Consider the following 20779-nt stretch of genomic DNA (forward strand, 5'->3'; position numbering starts at 1 on the left):
AGTTTGAACAATGCTTTGAATTCTACAATTATCAAAATGTGCCCACATCTGTTCACCAAATCTTGGAGCAGTACAAGATCCTCAGAAGGGTATTTCCAGTCCTCAGAGTCAGATATATATTTCAACCTTCAGGGACGGTTCTTCCTGAGATATTTGCACACACAGAGTTGCGTTAGATTCTTCTGTGGCTGGGTTTCATTACTTAGTTCATGGTTTGGATTCAAGCCCTTAAACTCGAGACTCCAGCATTTGGGTTCCAACTGATTTGTTTGTTTGTTGGAAGCAAGTTTGGAGCCAGTGATGATCAAACTTTAGTACAAAAATAGAAGTATTAGTGAAAGAGCCCTATTGCAGGCACTTCTGCAGGACATATACCGGCTGGTGTCTACACAACCCAGACACATGGCGCCTACTCTTGGTGCCATTTCTTTGAGCTGTGGCTTGAACTATATTACCTGTGTCTCATCTCAATGGATGCGTGAGAATGGGGACGTGGGTGTGGAAGTGCTATAGGGAAGGGGACTTAGCAGTGACTAGGGAAGGTGTGTCAGGAGCTGGAACAACCCTGCCAGGGAGAGGGGTGGTGGGAGTGGTGAAACAGTCTGAAGGAACCAAACTGAGACAGAATCCCAGGACATGACTGGGAAAGGGGGGAAGATGGAGAGAAGGCAGAGTTCTGGAGAGAGACGTAAAGACTCTGGAGAAAGCAGATGTGTCTGGGAGCTCAGCTGGGACTTCAGACAAACTCAGCACAGTGTGGTAGGATGGGCTTTGGGTCAGAGGAGAGAATCAAATGGGATCAAGGCTACAGCAATCAGTCCGAGTGATCCCACCACTACCTAATAAAAAAAGAGCCCTCTCCCTTACACCTTTCCCAACACGGTCCGAATCATTCTTCATATATTCCTCATTGCCTAATGCCTCATGCTGGATATGTCAGGGGAAATGAGCTCACCCAGAGCTCCAGACAGGACTCTCTCACTCGCTTAAGCCAATTAGCACAGCCTGCTGCCTAGCCACCGCCAAAGCCTCGGAGATGGCTCTGTGACCTGTACTGAAATGCTTAGAAGAGAAACATTCCCTCCCACACGGTGTGTTCCATGGGTGGGAAGTGTAGAATCACTAGAATCATGGCAGTTCCAAGAGGAGAGCCAGCCTAAGGGTGAAGCATACCCTTTGAAGCCAGAGAACTCGGGTCCTTAGAAACTCCACGAATCCCCCGGCCAGCCTCTGTTCAAGTTTAAAAGACTCCGGAACTTAAGATGTGTATCTTTATGATTAATTATTTTAAGGCTATGTCTCATGCAGCCTGAGCTTCTCTTAACTTTCCTTATGACCAAGGAGAGAGCCTTAGAGTCCTAATCCTCTTGCCCCTGCCTTCCAAGTTCAGGGAGTGCAGGCACGCACCGCCATGTCTAGGTCTGACTTTATCATCAAATAGTCACAAAGTGATAAAGACGGTGGCATACCCCAGGACGATTGGAAGCATGGGAAGTCAGGCTGATTTTACTCCCTAGTCAGGAACTATCTGGCACATAGGATATGATCAGCTAAAATGTATGGTGGAAGAGAGGAGCTTCACTTCCTTTAACAGACATTCTTGCTAAAAATCTGATATTGGACCCAAAAGTAAGATAATACAGGCTTGTCCTAGCAGAATGGGGTGGCAGTGGACATGAGAGGCACAGCAGAGTTAAGGTAAAAATGACGTTTCTTCCCATTTCCTCTGTTGATAAGGTGCCTGAGTACATAGGAGGAGAGACCAGGCAATGTTTTTTTTTTTTTTTCAAACTGCTTTTCTTTCAGATTGTTTCTGTTCCTGGGATCCAACCTCATAAAGAGGGGGAGACAGTGGCATTTCCCCATCTTTCAGGACAGAGGGGGCTACCTAAAAGGGAAAAGAACTTAGAGCTGTATCAGATGCTGGACCTGATACTGTCTCATCCATGAAAGCGGTGTGTCTCCACGGTCTTTTCACGTCTGGCAGCTGCTGGCTGCCTTCCAAAGTGGGAATGAAACACCAACACAGCCTTGCCAAGATGTCTACCAAATCCTTCAAACACATCTTCAAACCTTCAGAAATATTCAGGGCCTGGTTAAGGAAGAAATAATGCCCTACGGGGCCTCCCTCTCGCTCCAGCCCTTTGTCACGTGGGCAAGGCGAGGGATGTAGCTGCTGGCGTGAGATACTGAGAGGCCCCCCCCACCCCACCCCCGTTGCTTTTGATTCTGGACACATTTCAGAAATCAAACAAAGCTCCATCCTACTAATAAAGGAAGTTGTAGAGTGACTACACCAATTTCCACACGTCACTGTGTGTGTCTCTCTCTCTCTCTCTCTCTCTCTCTCTGTGTGTGTGTGTGTGTGTGTGTGTGTGTGTGTGTGTGTGTGTGTGTGTCTTTGTGGACCAAGCAAACATATTGATGTTTAAGTCTGCTGCTTTCTTTTGGAGAAAGCCCTGTACATTGTTAATCAGGGGTGTGCACAGCCTTGAGGTGTGTGTGGTGCTGCAAGGCGGGGTCAGTGAATACAGAACACAGTGGAGGGTGCAGCTCAGCCTGGGAAGGAGAGGAGGGGAAGAACAGGACTCTAGGAAAGGGAGCAGGTTGCTTAAGGCCTTCTGCACTGACGGGAGAGTCTTCAAAGCTAGGAGGCCTGGGTGTAAACAGAGGCCAGCGATGAGTCATGAAGTATATCATGGTGACTCTGGAATTTGGCCCAGGGAACACATGGGTAGTGGTGTATCAACAGCCTGTTATAAGTGCAGAGTGCACAGGTAATTAAGAGACCCTGGACCTCCTGGGCTTACACTGTCAGACAGATTACTCAAACAAAAAGCTGACACCCAAGAAATATCAACACCCAAGTACTAAGGAGTCATAATCCTGATCTGAAGCTTAGAGGATGAAATTGGGAAGTTGGGGTGGGAAAAATCAGTGGGATTCCGCTGGGTTTCATGGAGAGAATAATGCTGAATGGCTGTGTATGTAAAGGGTAAAAACAAGTCATGGCTTGACGAATAAATGGACGTGGACTCCTGTTGATTCTGGGATATACACGGACCCCCTACACACTCACAAATCCCCCCCTTATCTTTACACTCAAAGCATGAAATTCAAGTGATCTGCATGAGTAAAAATAAGACCAGTTACTGAGGAGGAACAGACACCCTAGAGTTTCTGAAACAGAACATCCCCACTGTCACAGCATCTCAACACAGACAATATTTTGTTAGAAACGCAAATTTAGGCTGTAATCAGGATCACACACAGCAGTCTTCAGGAACTTATGAACAGCAGTGACACCATCTTCGGAGATCTGAGTTCACTTCATGCACAAATTCCAAGGTCATTTTCTGAATGTCTCCTCAGAAGAAGATTCTGGATGAGAAGGAAATTAGTTAAGGAGTTTCTCATCAGTGCTATCCACACATCAGTCGTTGTTTTCATCGGCCATATTCCCATCATGCACCTGAGCATTACCCTGTGAACCAAAGGAAGAGGATGGGAATGAGAAAGGAAGGCTAACTCTTGTCGGAGTCACAGACCCAAGAGCTCTTTCCTGGACCTGCAGCATGATTTCCATCGTGACAATGGAAAGACATCTCTTGAGAAAGCCAATAACTGATGTCATCTGGAGGGTAGGGTTCCATGCAAGATGAGGTCAGCATCAACTCAGCTTCCTTTTAAGGTAATATTCTCCCTCTGATTTGCAAGAGCTGAGAAGCCTGTCACACTTTTATCTCTTTTTATTGCTCCCTCACCCACAGGCCAATGCCTGGAGATTAGCACTTCCAGGGCCTACTCCAGGCACAGCATGAACAGTCCCTTTTGTCCTGACTTGATTTTCATGTTGTAGATGATTGTATTATGACTGCTAATTGGGTTCCCCCCAAAACAGTTCACATGAGAGGGTCTGCACATTGCTTCTGGGAGACTGTCCCCAGGTAATTCTGATTGGTAAATAAAGATGGCGGCCGCCAATAACTGGGGAGATGGGAGAGGTGGGGTTTTAGGTTTACTGGGCTTGGGACTGGGAGGAAGGAGAAAGAGCGATCTACCATGCCTTAGGAGAATGTGAAGAGAGGAGAGACAGAGGCTGCCATGGGGTAGGAAAGCAAGGAGCGATCCCTGGTCTCTGGGCCAAGAAAGCGCTGCCCAGAGTAATGCACAAATGGGTCCAGAGTAGCCAAGATGGAAATAGAAATTAAAAAGTAGTAACTCAGAATTATCTGCGGGAGGTAGATTCTAGCAACATGGAGGCTAGGCAGCTGCCCCACTATTGTGCTGCTTAAGGCATATAAAAATATAAAGGCTCTGTGTGTGTGTGTGTGTGTGTGTGTGTGTGTGTGTGTGTGTGTGTGTGTGTGTGTGTGTGTTTGTCTTTCGTTCAGGAACGTAAACCATTAAGATGGAAATCAAGCCCATGCCAGGAATTTATAGTAAACATATTACTACAGCATATCTCTCATTTCTACTCCATTAGCATTTCTGTAATCTGTGCCCACTGCTTCTTCTGGTAATACACACTCTGCACTGCCCATTGGGGACTTTCTCGTAGCTTAACTGGTCTCTTTTGCTCCCTCCACGTGTGATCCTCCACAGTGATCAGAAGTTAGCCTTCCCAGACACAACTTTGTTCACACTACCACCCATTCCTTATGGTTTCTGGCATAGGGCTCAACAGTGGAGTTTTGTCAGAGTCCAGTCTTCATGATCTAGCCCTTGCTGACCCCAGGGTTCTTGTGTCTTTCCACATCTTCTGTTTCTTGTGTTTCATAGTCGAGCCAGGTCAAATTATTCCCAGAGTCTGAGCATGCACCCTACTCCTCCTCACTTCCATGTCTTAGTCTGGACTGCTCGTCCCACACGGAATGTACTCCTTAGTGTATGTGTCTACCTAGACATCATCTTTGGAGGCTCAGCTCAAGTGCCACCGATGAGCTCTTTTGTGTCTGTTGTTGGTGGTGACTATCTCTAACCCATCTCTCCTCTCAAGCCCGTGTTGTCTTGTGGTGTCATATATTCCTATTTGCTTCCTGGCATCCATGCTCACCCTTGTTTCGCATTTATACTGCCATCGCTAACCTGCAAAAGAGGCTCTAGTGAGGGGCTGCAAGACTGGAGGTGGAATTAAGGGCTGTTGCCACATTGGGCCTGGGGTGAGGTCGGTCTCAGAAGATGATGTCGCTGCTGTTCTAATAGGATCCAAACAATTAGCATCTGGCTCTTCTGTCTCCTGCTCCTGCCAGCATCCTTCCAGCAGTAACCCTCCACCTCCTTTCACCAGCAGCTGAATCCAACCTGTGGTTTTTCCAATTCTGGCAGAAGCAGCCTCTTTATTTCCCCCAGAGAAACACCAGTATGAGGCAGCTACCGCCTACAGGTTTTGTCTACATGACATCAACTTTTACACTTTCAGTCACTAAGCTAAAAACTGTATCAAGTTAACAGTTCTTCATATTAAAACCACTACATTAAAATAGCTGTACTTTACATCTCCCAACCAAGTTTGATTCACTTGCCGAGCTAACGGGGGATTCCTTTAGTGTGATGGTGTCAAGTTTAGATTTTTTTCCCCCATACAAACACCAGAGGGGGCTGGAGAGATGACTCGGGTAGTAAAATGCCTGCCAGGCAAGGATGGGGACCTGAGTTCAGTATCCAGCACCCATGTAAGAAGCTGCACACATCTGTAACCCCGGCCCTGGAAAAGCAAAGAAAGGTGGGTCCCTGGAGCCTCTGGGAAGCCTCAGGTCTCAATCGTGCGACCTCATCTCCAAATCAAAACATCAACAACACAACCAGAGGGAAAATGAAAGCAAGGTGCATGGCTTCTGAGGAACAGGGTCTGCAGTTGACCTCTGGCCTCCACAAGAAGGCCCACACACATGCACACACACAAACACATGCACACTCACAAAAATAAAAATATATTTAAAAGAATAAAATCAGTGAGTTTAAAACAAAATCTTTAATGAAGCTTACCGCAGAACTTTCGCTGAATTGCAGTGTCTTGGCAGGGAGTATCATTCAGGATACCCTGACTCTCTAGGTTTTTAAAAACATCTAATGACATCCACTCATTTGTGTGTAAGGGTGGAACCTGAGTACCATGGTGTAACTGTGGAGGTGAAGGGGAACAACTTGTGTACTCAGTCCTCCACTTCCACTGTGTGAACCCCCGGCCTTGAACTCGGATTCGTGCTTGGTGGCAAGTGCCTTATTGGCTGAATTATCTCGCCAGCCCACTCTAGGTCTTGCCCTTATAATGCTTTCTTTAGAGAACTCACAGTTTACTTCTGTTGTTCACTTTTTGCAGGATCTTGATCAAAACCTTTGTGTCTAGTCTGACTCTGGACCAACTAACCCTTCTTCTTGTTCCAGTCTCGGGACTGGATCCTGACTCAAGCAGCCATCCTACTCTTTATTAGGTGATCATTTGTGTATTTTCTGCTCTTTCCTCCCCCTAACCGACAATAAGAGCTCTTGATCTGTGTCTATGACTCCTTCACAGTTCTTCAGATGACATACAGACAAGCGAAGGCATGAAGTGCATGTTGGGTAGCAGGAAACCCCTCTGCTGTGTTTGTTCTGCTGTCACTGTACTTGATAACCAGTGCTGATTGACACATGGGTACAGGGAGCAGTCCAAGATCTTTACAAGTGCTTTTATCATTTTGCCTCTGTCTACTTGCATCGAGATCTTTGAAGTAGCATTGTTGGAGTTACCATTGATGGTGACCAAGGCGGCCCTAGCTGGGATAGCCCAGTTGAAGTAAGATTGGATCCAAACACTGAGGCTGTCACCATTTCTGGATGCCCTTCAACAAGTCACTTAACATCTCAAAGTCTTAATACCCTTGTTATAAACTGGAGTTGTAAAGATAATAATGGGTATTCACTGAATGCTCTGTACTAGATATGTTCTTAGAATTACTTATGTATTAACTAGGTAAATCCTCTCAAAACCCAGGAAGGGATTTACTACTATTACCCTCATTTTATAGATCAGATGGTCAATCTCAGAGCTAAAGGTAGCACATGTCTGTGATCCTAGAACTTGGTAGGTAAAGACAGGGGGGCTAGGAATTCAAGGTCATTCTCAGATCCATAGTGAGGTTAAGGCTAGCTTAGGCTACACGGGTCCTCCATCTCAACATGCATACATACATACATACATACATACATACACACACACACACACACACACATACTCACACACACACACACACAAATGATGAGGAAGAAGAGGACCATCTCAGAGAGGGTAAGTAACTTGCCTGACATCACCCAACTAGGAAATTCTTGAGGCTAGTATGTAGACTCAGACAGTCTGGCTTCAGGGTCCAACTGGCTGGCTGTTGGACTTATGCCTTTTTCTGGGTTGAGTTCTACTCCATGTAGAGTTCTGCTGAAGACTGCACTTGTGACTTCCAGGTGGCTGCTTTCTTTCTATGTCTTCAAGTGTCAGAGAGATAGGGCCAGAGCGAACTTCCTGGCATGTATCTTATCAGGGCTCTAGTCTCAACCAGAGGACCTCATACCTATGACCTCATCCTCTGACCTCATCCCCATGACCTCATTTCTATGACCTCACCCCATGACCTCATCCCTATGACCTCATCCCCATGACCTCATCCCTATGACCTTATCCCCAAGACCTCATCCAAGCCTGGTCACCTCTCCAAAACCTCATCTTCAAAATGGCTTCTAGCATATGAACTTGGAGTGGAGGCTCAGGAGATCACAATTCAGTCTACAAACACAATAACCCAGACTGTCATTCAATGAGTTCACCTAAGTAATGGAGTTGTGGCCTGTACCAGGGCTGTGTAGATGGGAGCTACCCTAGTAGCCACTCTGACAGCCTGCACTAGAATCCACAGAGAGTTTGAATTTAGAAGCTCAGGTTAAAATTAGGTTTACCACTGAAATGATCTAGCTGGAATGGACTGCTATTTCAGTTCCGAGCAATTTGGCAAGAACCGCTGCTTCAAATAGTGGCAGGATGTCTTCCTGACATCTTTAACGGTCAACTTGGTGAAAGGTATTTGGTTCTGTCGTGTTTATTCCATGTCCTGTTGCTAAGGAAAAGGTGACATAGCCAGATAAAAAGATGGGGGATGAAAACTGAGCCATGCAAAGGAGGCCTCTGGGACAAGCCACCTGACACATCCTGCTTGATTTCCTTCCCAGAACTGACCAGAACTTGACACCATACAATCTACTTAGTTTATATATTGTATGCTCTTTCACAAAAAGCAGCCATGAGAAGACTGAACTCTGCCTGGCTCCCTGCCATGTCATTTCCTCCTTAAATAGTTTCCTTTGCACAGCAGGTCCCCAGTCATCACTTTTTGGATGAACAATGGGCAATATATTTATATCACTTTTCCAGAAAAATGCAGGCAGAATCTGCATGAATTACTGTCCATACCCACTTATCCTAAAATTCTGATGACACAGCCTTAAAATGTGATCGAGCGAAAATTGCCAGTCAATGTGAAATGAGAGCCACATTTCCATTAGGTCTGAGACCAAGGGTTGTTTGAAACCTGATGGGCAGGCTGGAACTCTCCCAGCAAAGATGTGAGGTCAGACATGAACGGAACAGCAGGGGGAGTATTGGTTAGCATCTTGGGTAAGAGCCACTGTTCACATTTCTTTCAGAATTTAGTTCCAGCAAAAATACTACGATAATTAAGACTTAGAGTCGCTCTAAGCTATACTGTATCCTTTTGATTCTCTAGAAGCTTAAACCCAAAGTTACTATCCAGACAGAGTCAGTGAGTCTTAGTTACCTTTCTGCTGGGCAGAACATAGCCAAAGCAACTTGCTAAAGGAAGTTGAGCTTATGGTTCCCAAGGCTGGAGTCCATGATAGCTGAGCAAAGGCATGGTGTCAAGAACAGTTGAGTGTTCAGTTGTCATCTTGATCTATAAGCAGGAGGCAGAGAGAAAATACATGGAAGTGGAAGTCCTTTGAAAACCCAATGCTCACGCTAGTGACATACTTCTTCCAACAAGGCCATATTTCCTAATCCTTCCCAAACAGTTCCACCACTGGAGCCAAGTATTCTAACATATGCACCAATGTGTGTGTGTGTGTGTGTGTGTGGTGTGTGTGTGGTGTGTGTGTGTGTGGTGTGTGGTGTGTGGTGTGTGTGTGTGTGGTGTGTGTGTGGTGTGTGTGTGGTGTGTGTGTGTGTGGTGTGTGTATGGTGTGTGTGTGTGGTGTGTGTGTGGTGTGTGTGTGTGTGTGGTGTGTGTGTGGTGTGTGTGTGTGGTGTGAGTGTGGTGTGTGTGTGGTATGTGTGTGTGTGGTGTGTGTGTGTGGTGTGTGTGTGTGGTGTGTGTGGTGTGTGTGTGTGTGGTGTGTGTGTGGTGTGTGTGTGGTGTGTCTGTGTGTGGTGTGTGTGGTGTGTGTGTGTGTGGTGTGTGTGGTGTGTGTGTGTGGTGTGTGTGGTGTGTGTGTGTGTGGTGTGTGTGTGTGTGGTGTGTGTGTGTGCGTGTGTGTATGGTGTGTGTGTGGTGTGTGTGTGTGGTGTGTGTGTGTGTGGTGTGTGTGGTGTGTGTGTGTGGTGTGTGTGTGTGGTGTGTGTGTGTGGTGTGAGTGTGGTGTGTGTGTGGTATGTGTGTGTGTGGTGTGTGTGTGTGGTGTGTGTGTGTGGTGTGTGTGGTGTGTGTGTGTGTGTGGTGTGTGTGTGTGTGGTGTGTGTGGTGTGTGTGTGTGTGTGGTGTGTGTGTGTGTGGTGTGTGTGTGCGTGTGTGTATGGTGTGTGTGTGTGGTGTGTGTGTGTGTGGTGTGTGTGTGTGTGGTGTGTGTGTGTGTGGTGTGTGTGGGTGTGGTGTGTGTGTGTGGTGTGTGTGTGGTGTGTGTGTGGTATGTGTGTGTGTGGTGTGTGTGTGGTGTGTGTGTGTGTGGTGTGTGTGTGTGTGGTGTGTGTGGTGTGTGTGTGTGTGGTGTGTGTGTGGTGTGTGTGTGGTGTGTGTGTGGTGTGTCTGTGTGTGGTGTGTGTGTGGTGTGTGTGGTGTGTGTGTGTGGTGTGTGTGGTGTGTGTGTGTGTGGTGTGTGTGTGTGTGGTGTGTGTGTGGTGTGTGTGTGGTGTGTGTGTGGTGTGTGTGTGTGTGCGTGTGTGTGTGGTGTGTGTGTGGTGTGTGTGTGTGTGGTATGTGTGTGTGGTATGTGTGTGTGGTGTGTGTGTGGTGTGTGTGTGGTGTGTGTGTGTGGTGTGTGTGTGTGGTGTGTGTGTGGTGTGTGTGTGTGGTGTGTGTGTGGTGTGTGTGTGTGTGTGTGTGTGTGTGTGTGTGTGTTTCTGCTCTCAATCAAACCACCACAAGGGATATTGTCCTAGGCTCTGGTATTAGAACAGATGTGTACTTTTTTGCTTTCTTGTGTGTGCTCTCTAGCTTTACCCCCTTCCTCCTTTCCTTCTTTTAAATTTTGCAGGACTGGGCCCTGAACCCAGAGTTTCGTGCCAGTCAAAAACAGTCACTCCATCCGCATCCTAAACACATGATGCTCACATGTGTGAGATGTCACTCATACAACACCTATCTATCATATCACTTAGCAGTGTCGTCGTTGTCACCGATACACATCCCCTGACAACTGCTGCAAACGTTTCAAACATCTATTTCTATTTTAATAAGATCATTGCATTACTTGTTACCATTCACTTTAAGTTCAGAAAGTGGGATAGACATTCATAGCTCAAATAGCCAAGCAAAACTAGTAGCCTAGAAGGCTCTCCCTACTTCCCAATCACTTGCCCAGCATGCGGTTCTTCCCCATGACTGCCTCCCATTCTGTCCCTCACCCTGCATGTGCAGGAGTCACTTCAGTCAGCACATTCACTTCATCTGGACGTATTCCCCCTGCCACATGCACTAAGCACACACCAAACAGACCTGGTCCCTTGTATTACTCAGTCTCCTCAGGATTCCCCATGGTCTAGCCTAGGGCAACTCACTGGGATGAGCACATACTTCCACACACTTCCTGTCACATCCTCCTTCAGATTTGTGTTGCGATGAGACTAAATTGCCTAACTTCCTCAGCCTCTCGCATCGTTTCATACATCTTTGGTTAAACTTTTCACCTAGTTTTCTTCTTGTCCACCGTGTAGATGGGCTCTTTTTCCTTCCGATAGCTTCAGTTCAGTCAGTGTGAGTCTGTTGATAAAGCATCACCACGGCCTTCAGCTTGCCTGGTGCTGTGTCCTGGGCACAAGGTACTGAGCTGAGCTTTCTATGAATTTGACTCCCAGAATGCACCACTTCTCCCAATAAATTTCCTTAAGATCTCATTTTCTCCCCTGCATTTTTTTCTCCATCTTTATTAAATTGGGTACTTCTTATTTACATTTCAATTGTTATTCCCTTTCCCTGTTTCCAGGTCAACATCCCACTAACCCCTCTCCCTCCCCTTTATCCCCTTCCCCATCCTCTCCCCATTACCGCTCTCTCCCCAACAATCACGTTCACTGGGGGTTCAGTCTTAGCAGGACCCAGGGCTTCCCCTTCCACTGGTGCTCTTACTAGGATATTCATTGCTACCTATGGGGTCAGAGTCCAGGGTCAGTCCATGTATAGTCTTTAGGTAGTGGCTTAGTCCCTGGAAGCTCTGGTTGCTTGGCATTGTTGTTCATATGGGGTCTCGAGCCCCTTCAAGCTCTTCCAGTTCTTTTTCTGATTCCTTCAATGGGTCCCGTTCTCAGTTCCGTGGTTTACTGCTGGCATTTTTATTCCAGCCTACACTGTTGAGCAGGGTTTTAGGTTCAGGTGTATGTCTTATTTAGTCTACTTGTCTCTAGGCTCACTTGTCTCTGTCTCTTTGGATCCAAAGGCAGTCAAAAGTAGATGTTGGAAAAACGCATGCAGACTTAGTTGAATAAATAAAGTACACGAGGAACCAAAAGACAAACTAGAACAGGGCCGCTTGCACAGCGTGCACTTACTGAATATCTGCTTAATGAGAGGGAAAATGAGATTCGGAGACACTCAGCAACTCACAGCAAAAGAGAAATGCCATAGATGGGCGGGGTGTGTGTGTGTGTGTGTGTGTGTGTGTGTGTGTGTGTGTGTGAGCATCATGTGCTTGGGATTCGGATGGGGTGACTCAGCTTTTGACTGTAAGCATTTAATTTGGCCCAAGAAATATTTCTTGAACATAAACTATAAATATGAAAGCTGAACATGTGGTGGAGCTGATTAAGACACACATATTGACTACTTGCAAAGCAAACTGCATACAAAATTTGGACTCTGGGACCCTGTGAATTTTGGCTTCTCCCACTATAAGATCCTCCACTTCCTGATGGGTAACTTGGGATTTTTGCCTCACCTCTAACTCAACCAGACAGCTTATGCTAGCAAATAAAAAACCGAGCACCATGAATAGGTTGCCACTCTGTGAGTTGTTAAGCAACAGGGTCCAAACATTGCTAGCTAATAGCTTTCACATACTGCAGGATATTGCCAATAGCCTTGACTACCCCCCAGAGCATGATGGTAAGACTCTGTTGCTGAAGACACCACATAATTGTGTCACAGAACATGGATACATCAAGCTGATTCTCACCTGGGAACTTCATTCCCTCTTGGCTAGTTTCCACGAGGCTGGGAAGCACTATATACATTTCTGTAGGAAAAAAGAAGTCATCATTAGTGTCCCTTGCTGTGGCTCTTGAAAGCTGTAACAATGACTGTCCTGATAAGACATGTCCACTGGTACAATAGCGGCATGAATGCTAGGATAGTAACCAACCCCTTTCTAGTTAGATTGAAGCTTTGCTTGATAACCTGTGACCCAGATTTAGCATCATTATCAAGGCCAATTGCCTGTGGCCAGATAGGTCATAGACCCTAGGGGAGAACCTAAGGCTATTATTTTGTTAAATGGGCATAATATTAAGATGACTCCTAATGGCTTCTTACTATACTCATACGTCAATGCATCACTCAACACTCATCAAAGAAGCTTTTCCTTGCAGTGGATGGAAATGAATGTAGAGATCCGGAAGTGGTTGACATACAGAGCGTAGGAGACTGAGCAGTTCTCAGCTCCCACAACGAGCATCTCACCACCACCAGTAGCTCTAACTCCAGGGGCTTTGACACCATCTTCTGGCCTCTGAGGGAATCTGCACTCATGCACACATACACATGCACGTGTGCACACACACAGAATCTTTTTTAAAGATCACAAAACCATTTTTTCAATTTGTCTTCAAATCACAGTGAAGAGCTTTATTAATCCTTAAAGTACAAGTGACACGGTCAGCAAGCCACGAAACATTTATGTTGCCTTACATGCAATGACTGATTTGGGGCTGCTCTGACTTACTGAAATGGCAATATCTTTCCATGACAGTGGTTCTCAACCCATGGGGTCAGGATATCCTTTGGGGAGTCACATGTCAGATACCCATATCAGATAGTTACAGTATGATACATAGCAGTAGCAAAATTACAGTTATGAGGTAGCAATGAAATAATATTATGGTTTAGGGGTGGCCACACCATGAGGAGCTGTATTAAAGGGTTACAGCATTCGAAAAGTTGAGAACCACTGTTCTGTGGCCCAATTTCTCCTTTATGTTACAGTTTGCCATAACCATTCAGAAGGTAAATTCCTTTAATTCCCTGTCCATTCTGACCTCTTTCTCCTCTGGCCTCTTGGTCACCTCTGTTGGCTCCCAAATGCATGCTGCGCTTACTCCCAACGAAGACCAAGAGGCTCAGCACCCAGCACAGGAAAGCTTCTGGCAATGAATCCACCTTGAACTGGCCCATAAACCTTGTATCGGTTGTTAGCATTTCTCAAAGCAAAATACCTTCTATAAGGAGAAAATACAATCACAAAGCCACACTGAATCAGGGGATCAGGAAAACAGCTCCACCCTGAGTTGCAGGACGCTGGTTTCAGGAGATACAAATGAGGACCTGGTGAGGACAAAGCTGAGGGACTGCTCTGCAGTACAGGTAGTGTGAGCATCCTAGTCAGGGTTCACTGCTGTGAAGAGACACCAAGTCCATAGCAACTCTTAAAAAGAAAAACATCTAATGGAGGCTGGTTTACAGTTTTAGAGGTACCATCATGGCTGGAGTCACGTCAGTGCACAGGCAGAAATGATACTGGAGGAGCCTGGAGTTCTACATCTTGATCCACAGGTGACAGCATGAGACTGGGCATAGCTTGAGCATATAAGAGACCTCAAAGCCTGCCCCCACAGTGACACACTTCATCTAACACAGGCATTCCTATTCCAGCAAGGCCACATCTTCTAATGGTGCTACTGACTATGGGCTAAGCATTTAAACATGTGATCATATGGGGGGGGGGCATTCCTATTCAAACCACCACAGCAAGGAAGACACACTGTATCTATTCTAGATGCAAAGAGGAAACTCGGGAGAAAGAAGGCGGTTCCTCTGACCTAATCAGAGATGAGGGCATGGGGCTGTGCCTCATCTCTGTGGTGAAGAAAACTAACATGGGGCTCCAGAGCTCTCAGAATTCAAAAATGATTGTTTATAACCCTGAGCCCCAAGAAGAAATGGGATTTCTGAAAGACTGGGAGTTTCTTGCATAGTGATGCTATGTTTCTCCCTCTTTCCTAGTTTCTACATATACATATACATTCTTCAGGGCCGGGATAGCTAGTCTGTTCTCACGTCACCCCTCCCCCTGCCCTTCCAAGGTCTATCTCAGTCATAAGACACTCTATGCTTTTAGGAAAGGTCTAGCAGATAATGGATCGACTCTTCCCAGGGATGATGCCTGACAGACTTGATAGACACAAGGCAGCCAGCGAACCTGCGTAATGATGGTAAGTAATTACGGGTGTGGTGCCTGGGTCCCTAATGGCTCGACATCTACTAGATTCAGCTTCAGACTTGCAGGGTATACCCAACAAAGCTGGATGCAGACGTCAACAATGTGGTTACCTCATTCATATCTGCCTAGTGTTCTGTACTGTAGCATATTCACTCTCTGGATGCTACCTCACAGAAAAGATGTGGATTCTCACTCTTACTTCAACGAGGGACTGGGGAGTTCATTAAAACAAAAGAATTTACCCAAAGCCACACAGCCAATAAGTGGTAGACAGCAATCCAATCTCCGGACTTCTGTCCCTGGATTGGGTTGTTTTCTCCTCTGAACTGTGGCAGTCAGGTCTGCAGAGGAGTGTGTGTGTGTGTGGGGGGGGGGGAGCTGTGACTTGTCCCCTCCCTTAGCAGCATTTCTATTGACCCTATTGCCATGAGGTCCTTGTGTTATGTCTGTGCTCCCCCGTGTGGAGGGCACCCTAGGTCTCTTTTGGCCCCACCCAGGTTTCTGTGGAGAGAGAGGACTCCAGATGCTTCCCAGAAGTGTGAGGAATTAATCTGCTGCCCTTAAATGACCTCCGTGGAACCCTGCAGAATCACCATAAGCTGTGTACCCATGCCACCTCTAGGGCCCCAGGACAGAGGTGAGGATGTCAGCACAGGCTCAGAAAGCATGATTTAGGACCCAGCTTGGGGATACTCCAGTGGAGGACTAGGAGGGTGTGGCTGGGGCAGGTTTTTAAGGTCAGCCTGAATCATCTCTGCTCTCTCTCTCTCTCTCTCTCTCTCTCTCTCTCTCTCTCTCTCTCTCTCTCTCCTGGGCAGCTGCTTCAGGTGGGTGGCCCCTGTCTCAGAAAGACTATATATGCTGCCCCTGATTACACTGTGACAGCATCTCCAGTGGCAGAATTTGGGACTGTCTCTCCATAGGGAGAAAAACAGACAAGTGAGCCTTTTGTCTTTCATACGCTATCTAGACTGTGACACGTCCCAGTGGGCAATTCAGCAGCAGTGAAGAGACATGATGTACCAGGAAGATGAGGTATTCCCCTCTTCATTCTAAAGGCTGGGTTTCTTCTGGGTTTCTTCGAGCCAGCTAGCTACCAGGGGGCTGTTTCTTCTGGGTATGCATAAGGAAGGTAGGAGCCCTTATGCTTACCCCAGAGCATAGCCTTCCCAGCCAGCTGACACTCATAGAAATATTCACCAAACCTGACAATGTGGATAGTTTGTGGCTGTGACTGTACCGAAGGACAGAAGGCGTATCTGCTGAACGATAAAGACGAACAGGGTCCTACAATAGGACAAAACCGGCACACAGAGAAAATAACGTTGTCTGGCATTTCCTGGCACATACTACCATACGTTTAGAGGATTGTCTCAAGAGGTCACCATCAAAACCCTCTCAATCCCACCTGGGATGTGATGATTCCACGGTGTATGGGTCATTCACCTGCAGCAAGGGTTCCGGGGATGACGGTGTGCAGGGCCAACCTGGAGTCAGAGGTTGGGGTTTCTTTGTTGGGGTGTGCACAGGGTCACAGGGCCAGACCATGACGCTGGTGAGTCCTGACAGCTGGGCAGCAGCTCCGTGGGAGCCGTGTCACAACACAGCCTGTTTAGGGGGAACAGAAACAAGAAGTTGAGATGACTTCGGTCCCTAGTTCTTTCTCTGTTCAAGACGTCCTGTCTGCTGAGTTTAAAGAGGAAATGTTTTCCAACTCCAAGGATATTTGTATAATCAAGCCTCTGCCAAGAGTGCATAGTTCACTGTGGTTACTTCTTCCTCAACACTAAATTCACAAGACACACACACTTAAAGGAGCTCACTAAAGAGAATAGAAAAGGAGTTGAGACTCTTATCATAGGGTGACACAGGAGGAGGCAAGCCCAGGGTGCTATGGGAATAGGGGCCTCTTCCCACCTTCCTCCCTCTCTCCTTGGGAATCGATTACAGTCCGTGTTAGCGTGCTGCTTGGGTCAGGAGGGGAGAGAGCACAGGTCATGAATTCTGTTCCTCGTGGTTCTGTGACAGGCTCACACCGTAAGGCGTTGTCTGGCCAAAGATGCTGACAAGGTGAAGTTTGAGAAATGTTGCTTTAATAGAATTCCTTCAGTCTGCAGACTCCACACCCATCCGCTCCAAACGGTGCTCTGTTACTGCCTCTCAGGTAGTCTCCACTTCAGCTTAGCCGAGTGCCTGGCTGGTGTAGGATACAGGAAGAGGTGGGCCGACACTCGGGTCACTGGGTGGGGTTTTGACGTTGCCTTGGAACGTTCTGACCCATTAAAAAAACACCAGAAACAGTTCTGTTTGTAAAGAAATAAGGATGAAAAATTAAAAAGGGGCAAATTGTGAACTCCCGCTCCTGCTGCAGGGGAAAGGGTACCGTCAGCATCTGTTGCAATAACCTGTCACGGCCAGCAGAGGAGCTGAGGCAGCAGAACATGATGGGAGGAATTTCTGTGCCAAAGATGGGCCCCTTCATCAGAAGCCAGGAACTCAACGGGAATTAAAAGCATGATGTAAAAAGAAATTGCTTTCTGGCTCCAGTTTCTACACTCTGGAGAGAGGAGACCATGGAAGGACTAGGGGGTAAGCCTGAGTGGCCAGAGAATCCTCTGGGATTGGGGCAGGAGAATCTGTCCACATGCTCTCCCACAGGTTAAAGGAAAACAGGCAGGAACTCAGGGCTGGTTCTGCTTGCTTCCTTCTCCTCTGGGCCTCCTTCTCCAACCCATAAGCCTCGTAACCAGTGTCCCTAGTGTCTCCTCATGAGATTGTCAGACAGCTGAGAGGACTGGCCTGTCAGGAGGACCATGAGGTGAGAGGATCTGGAAGAGGTGACTCAGAATTGTTGGGAAAACCAAAACCAGTCAGTCAGTCTGGGCTGGAAGCATGGCTTGGTTGAAAATGGCTCCTTCAAGGTACATGTTCCCACCAACATGTGCTCTATGACTCTGCTAAGTCAAGGTCTCACTCAAGCCCCATTCAAAGCCACTCTACATACACGTATTACTTGTAAAATACAGTAATGAAGAGTCAAGACATCTCTGTGGAGTTCAGAAAAAGTCTTGATCGGATCCTGGAGTAACAGAAGTCAAATTCTCATTGGAAACAACAATCAGTGCCATGTTCCTACATCCAATTCATTATCGAAGATGGCATCACCCATCCTCGAGGTGTGTTACATGGGCTTGTTTCTGCAGAAGTATCAACTTTGAACACCTCCAATGTTGTTGTAAAAATATAAAAAATAAAAAAGGTGTTGTTGTCTTTTACCTCACTAGGTCCGCACAGTGGTGCCCCAAGATATCTGCTAGATATCTTGGCGGAAACACATCCCAGCCACACACTTTCCTACACTCAAATCCTCACACAAAAGAACACACAACACAATAATCTTAGATCCAATTGATAAGATACAATTGCCCACTTAAACATACAAAGCCCGATACCATCCATCCCTTGAGAACATTAATAACAACCTGTAAATACACAGAGCAGAATCTTAACATCACCTGCCATGGCTTCTCTCCCCCTCCTCTGTCCTGCCTCTCCTTTCTGTTCTAGTCTCCTCCTCTTCCTTCAAACTTCTTTCCCGCCCATCCTTCCTTCTCCTCCAATGACAGGCCTTCTTCTATCCTGTACCTGCCCCTCACCTGTACTTTACAAATTCAATGGGGAGGTTCACCTGATTCCTGAGTACCTGACTAGGCAGCTGTCCTTGGGGCAGTGGAATTAACATCAAAATACAGATAACTTCAGGGCAAACCACAACACTCTGAACTCTCACTTATTCATGGTGCCTATCTTACCGGGTGGTTTGGTGCCCAGGGACTCTGGTAGGAGGTGGTACAACCTCGAAAGTGCTAGTAGCACAGACAAATTTACACCACAACTTGCAACACTGTCTTAGAAGTCCTTTTACCTTTTGTATCTATTAACCCAGGAATAAATAGCCTTCCATTTTGAAGGGAGAGAAAAGTTGTTCACATTGTGTTGTTCATGTTAAGGGCACCGTCTTGAATAATTTTTGCCGTTGTTCTGGTGTTTACTCTTTGAATGGCTGTCAGAGTCAATATTATTTGGCCATATTGCAGAAGAGGAGACCAAGACTCTCGATACTACTGTAATAATTGAGTAAGAGTTTTGCACGAATGTGTGTGTGTGTGTGTGTGTCTGTGTGTGCTAGTGCATGCATGTGCATGCACACCCATGTTCATGTTCATGTGGGTGTGCATGTGTATGTTCAAGGCCAGAGGTTGAAATCAGGTGTCTTCCTTCTTTAAATTTTATTTTACTTTATTAGTTTGTTGAGATATTGTTTCTCACTGGCCTTGTAGGTCACTGATTGTCTAGATTGGGTGTCCAATGAGCTCTAGGGATCCTCCTATGTCTGTTCCCATCAAGTTCTAGGATTATAGGCGTGTGCTGCTGCACCTAGATCTTATGTAGATACTGGAGCTCCAGTCTCGGGGCCTCATGCTTGCACAGTGTGCACCTTATGAACAGAGCCGTTCCCCCCAGAGCAGGGGCTCTCAACCTTCCCAACGCTGTGACCCTTTCACACAGTTCCTCACAATGTGGTGACCCCCATCCATAAAATTATTTTTGCTGCTACTTCATACCTGTAATTTTGCTACGTTATACACCATAACGTAAATATCTGATATGCAGGACATTTGACACATGAGCCCTGTGAAATGGTCATTCAGCTCCTCAAGGGAGTCTCCACCCACAAGTCAAGAAGTGCTGCTCTAGCCCCTTGAGCAGTTTTTGTTTTGTTTTTAATTCGGTGCCTTCTATATCAGGAGCTGAGCTGTACTCAGCTGTACAGGAAATGAATGCCACACCATTCCTGTAGGACATACACTTAGTCACTTATTAGAAATGTTAGACTGGAGGTGAGGTCTTTGAGGGCTTTCTGTGGAGCTAGGAACAATGTCACAGAGATGTGACACCAGTTGAAGGAACAGGGGTCTTCCAGTCACCCTGTCTCACCAGTGCCCGAATCTTGTCCTGTTACACAGTGAGGACTCCAGTTTCCATGGAAACTCCCCACAGTCTAATTAGACTACAGTTTATAAATTTAAATCAGGGAGAACTTGACATTCTCTGCTGCACGATGGAGATTTCTTGCTGTCGTGTGGCTCATGAGGACATTTGGGAGGAGACCCCAGAACAGGATTGATTAAAAACAGGTTACCAGATAGGTGTCGCCACCGACATGGGGTGCCACATGGGCAATGGAGTCATCTATGTCGTCCACCAACCCTACCTAATCTATAGGTACTTTGAAACCTCAGCAGCCTGGAGGGCATTTCTAGAACAGTCATGGAGGAGAGATTACTGTTTATTGGTAGGGAACTAGACAGTTTTGTGAATGTGGGAGGGACCTCCTCTAAGATTTCTCCAGTTATCAGTTGACATTGAAAGGAAGATGTTTGAGAAAGCACATAGTAGGCCCAGGTGTTACATGGTGGCAATTGTCATCACAGAGTGGGACTTTCCTATTGTGACATTCTCCAGGTACACATTGCTGTATCACTCATCTTAAAGGACATCCAAGTGTGCTTCTTATCCCGGTGGGTTACTCTGAATGAAATGTGACTTCAAACTAAGGTCTTTAATATAAGCATTGTCCAGTGCAAGAAATCAGCATGTGGCCAACAGCTACATGCTTACATGAGGCCTGGGGACCCTTGCTCTACAAAATGAAGGAAAAACTACCCCCACAGGACTTGCCTGGGGACCTTACGGAATATTAATGTGGCAGGTTCATAATAGGCAATATAGTTCATTTTAATTAGGATCCCACAGCCCTAGAAATTAAGTTGGAATAGATCTGTGAGTAATCTGGCCTATCACCTTTCATGGCCCCACTCCCCTGCAAGATTGTTCCCTGGGGCAGGCTCACTAGCTCGGGACTCAGTCTAAA

The 20779-nt window shown here is 46.5% G+C and overlaps 1 long non-coding RNA gene across 3 annotated transcripts in view; it reads left to right on the forward strand.

Moving 5' to 3' along the window:
- The window catches only part of LOC108352553 (uncharacterized), a 44221-nt gene that overhangs the window by 6190 nt on the left and 17252 nt on the right, over positions 1 to 20779 (forward strand). The window contains exons 2-3 of one of the 3 annotated variants that reach the window (XR_015635548.1): positions 14743 to 14836; positions 15342 to 15481. This is a non-coding gene — a long non-coding RNA (uncharacterized LOC108352553). Of the gene's footprint in view, positions 1 to 1806; positions 2297 to 14742; positions 14837 to 15341; positions 15482 to 20779 lie in introns of those variants that run through there. The other 2 variants (XR_015635546.1, XR_015635547.1) reach the window with 2 other exon arrangements.

Source organism: Rattus norvegicus, chromosome 13 (genome assembly GCF_021556685.1).
Source record: "Rattus norvegicus strain SHRSP/BbbUtx chromosome 13, alternate assembly SHRSP_T2T, whole genome shotgun sequence".
In the NCBI taxonomy this organism is placed as follows: domain Eukaryota; kingdom Metazoa; phylum Chordata; class Mammalia; order Rodentia; family Muridae; genus Rattus; species Rattus norvegicus.